This window comes from Helianthus annuus, chromosome 14 (genome assembly GCF_002127325.2).
Source record: "Helianthus annuus cultivar XRQ/B chromosome 14, HanXRQr2.0-SUNRISE, whole genome shotgun sequence".
NCBI classification, from domain to species: Eukaryota; Viridiplantae; Streptophyta; class Magnoliopsida; order Asterales; family Asteraceae; genus Helianthus; species Helianthus annuus.
Genome location: NC_035446.2, coordinates 105867506 through 105871281, shown reverse-complemented (window position 1 = coordinate 105871281; position 3776 = coordinate 105867506). Strand labels below are relative to the sequence as shown.

The window sequence follows — 3776 nt, the reverse complement described above, 5'->3', positions numbered from 1 at the left end:
AAGAAAAAAAAAAAAAACAGGAAACCCTAACCATCGTTCGGTCATCCGCTCAAACTTCGACCGTTGCTCCAACTGCCGAATCGATCGGCCCATTTTGTTCTGTTCATCGACTTCGAGTTAGACTCCTGGGAGGTTAGTTAGTTGTGGTCGATTATAGTTCTTACATTCCTATGCTTTAATCTTTTGTAGTATTGATGTATCGAAACCGTATTACTATGTTTAATTTTCAATAGAGAAAACGTCAATTATCAGTACTTAGAAATCTTAAATAATAAGTAAATCAAAGCATATTTGATTAGTGGCTTCTTGTTAAGTTATAAAGGTTTTATTTTAGCATTGAATTTGGAATTTAGCAAATTGTTTGATGATCTGTATTTAGATTTTTTTTTTGTGCAAATATGTAAAATGCAAAAGGTGTAAAACTCATAATCTGATAAGCCAATTGAGTTTACTATTTTATTTATTCAGTTAAAGCCGGTTTATTTGGTTAAAATTGGTTTTTAGACAAAACTGAATAATGATTCGATTTGTTACACACCTATATTATTCGGTTTGGTTAAGTTTTGGGTTATGGCCGAAACTTAAAAAAACAAAACCAATTAACCCGAATAAACTGAAAACTGAATCGGTTATTACCCCTACAGCCGTTAGCCGGTCTTGCCTCTTCTCTCAACTCGGCTATTGGCGTATGGCTGTGCTGCAGCCTTGGTTTTAAATTGCGCGCGATGCGCTCTGAAGCGTTTGGTCCAAAAATCTGATGCGCTGCGCGTGATGTGCGATGCAGGCGCATCATGTATGCAATGTGATTGATGTATGTCGAGTCACGAACCCGTCAATGTACAACGGGTGGGTCGCCAACCTGGGTTAACTTGCTCCAAAAATCATGCAATCAGCCACGATCAGTTTATCATGCAAGCTCCCATGTTCCATTTATTTTATGTATTTTCTTTTTATTTAATTTTAGAATTAAGTGCATGGGCACATAGTGGGTAGGTAGTTAATTTCTTTAGGTAACCGTATTTTTGTTTTATATTAATTAGGATCAATGAATGTAAAACAGAGGAGTGTGTTTTGAGTATGAGAATTTTCTCTTTGATTAATTTATCTCAATGGAGTTTGAGTTAAATTAGTTATGTCTATGCTAGCTCAACCGTGGCACGTTGGGTGGTGTTCTTAGACCCGATTCTCTAACCGTAGTGGTGTGTCTGTATCTCCGGTTAGATATCGTTGCCCTATCGTTGGTTTTGGTGGTGTATCTGTATCCAAAACAAACCGTAGATCTATCTTTTATTTTACCGTTTTATTTGAACCGGTGATTCAGGGTTTTACTCCTATCAGTGAGCTTTATAAAAAAATATAAAAAGTAATTATACATAACAACTTAGAAAAAACATACTTAAACTAGAAAAAAAAATCATGAAAAAACATACTGAAAAAACCCAATCCATTTCAAAAACTCTGAAAAAAAAAACAGACAAATTGTCGCTGAAGCGTTGGGAATGTCGCTTTTTTTGCTCTGAGGCGTCACAACACGTGAAGCGTTTTGAGGCGAGCTTTAAGCGCGAAGCGACCTTGGCTTGAGGCGACGTTTCAGCCCAATGAGGTCACATTTGGGTCATTTATTTATGCCCAATAGTCTTTAAACAGGTTTAAATGAGGCCGCTACTTCTTTACCCTAAAAACAAAACGTTAGCTATCTTTTAACATATTCAGCCGCTCCCTTCCTCTTCTCCTGCCATTCTTCATACTTTCTCCAATAATCAGCATTCAAAGAGGTTTATTTCTATGTTTGAAGAAGATATTGGATTGAGTGATGTTGATGGAGATGAATACGCACTTGATTATGTTGATTATTGATTAAAGACTATTTTTATGTTTACGTTTTAAGTGTGTGTTTGACTTTAATTTATGTTTTAACTATGTTTTTTATGTGTTAAGTATGTTTTTTAATCATGTTTTTGTGTTTATTATTGATTAACAAGTAGAATAGGTCATATTGATGTGTACAATATTTTTTTTAATTTTGTTTTATTTCAAGCGCTTCGTATACGTGAAGCTCTCGCTTTGCGCTTGAAGCTTCGCTTAAAGCTTTTGGAACCAAAACGCTTCGGAGTTCGGAGCGCCTCACGCTTTTTTAAACCAAGCAGACAATGCTGTGTGCGTCATAGCGCATTATGCGAAAGCGGCGCAATATCCTCGCATTATGTAAACACAACAGCGGTGTGCGCTCTCATCAGCGCAACAGACTCATCACGCATTATGCGTGCATTCTAAAACCAAGGCTGTAGCAGTGCTCTTTCACTGTCTGCATCTTTCCTTCTCCACCGAATGTATTTGATCAATGTTGCCTATTTTCTGATTGGGTTGTTACTTGTAAAATTATTTCTTTATCCGTTATAGTGTGATTCACATTGGTGTAACTGATTTGAATTTGTGTATACTGTTAGTTTAAGTCATGGTGTGCTGAAATTTGACAGTTAGATGGTTAGGGTTTGTTGAATCATCTAATTCTGTTGACTAAGTGTTGACTCAAGCTTTTTAAAATGTCATTGCAGAAGTCACATTTATTTCTACAATGCAATTGGAGGAAAAAGTACCATCAGGAGACGAATCAAACCCTTGCCTCAGCAAATCCACCCGTCTTCCACGAAAACGGTTTTACCGAGCACGAGCTCATAGCAACCCGTTAAGCGATTCCCATTTCCCCGTCCCGACTTCCCCTCTTCATGTAGATTACTCCCTTCACTTTCCTCACTTTTTCCCATCACCTGATTCCCAATCCAGTTCGAAAAAGGTAGAATTTGCAGATATCGGGTGTGGGTTCGGAGGACTTTTGATCAGTCTTGCAACCCTTTTCCCCGATACCCTAATGATCGGAATGGAATTGAGAGACAAGGTAACGGAATACGTCAAAGAACGGATTCTAGCTTTGCGTGTTTCAAACCCGGGCCAATACCAGAATGTATCCGTTGTTAGGACGAATTCGATGAAGTACATTCCCAATTACTTTGAAAAAGCACAGCTTTCGAAGATGTTTTTCTTGTTCCCGGACCCGCACTTCAAAGAAAGGAATCATCGTAGGCGTGTGATTAGCCCGTTTTTGTTAGATGAGTATGCGTATGCTATTAAGCCTGGTGGGATTATATACACCATAACTGATGTGGAAGAGCTTGGAGAGTGAATGAAGTCGTGTTTGGAAAATCATCCGATGTTCGAATCGCTCACTGAAGAAGAACTTGAAGCCGATCCGGTGGTGAAGTTGTTGAGTTGTGCAACTGAAGAAGGGCAAAAGGTGTCGAGAAATGGTGGGCAGACTTTTAAAGCCGTTTTTAGGCGTATTGTCCTCAAAGATTGAAGTAAGTTCTGTAGTTGTTTAGCGTTTTAAATTTATTTTCTTGATTTTGGATTTCTGTTTTTGGTGACAATTTGTTTTCATTTCTGCTTAAAAGACCATGCTTTAGATTATGTAACATTCAGTTTTGATTTTCCTTTCATCGTTGTTTGCTCGTATGGAGACTGGTTGAATAAAGGAAATATTAAATAGTTAGTAATGAAAATTTAAGAATAATAAAACAATGTTTTGAGATATGTAATATTTACAAAAACAAGAGATAGAATACAAAGGGGTGAGATAAGAGATGCGGGAAAAAGAATCTTGGGCTCATAGAATTGCGACACATGGTGCAAGTGTCCAACCAGTTACTTCATTATTAGATGTAGATAAGTTTTTAAAAATAATCGAATCATGTTTGCAGTTTGTACATGGAAAAGAAAGT

The 3776-nt window shown here is 37.3% G+C and overlaps 1 pseudogene; it reads left to right on the top strand.

The window, feature by feature from the left end:
- On the top strand, positions 1-3492 carry LOC110908915 (annotated as a pseudogene).
- The last annotated feature ends 284 nt before the right edge of the window (positions 3493-3776 follow it).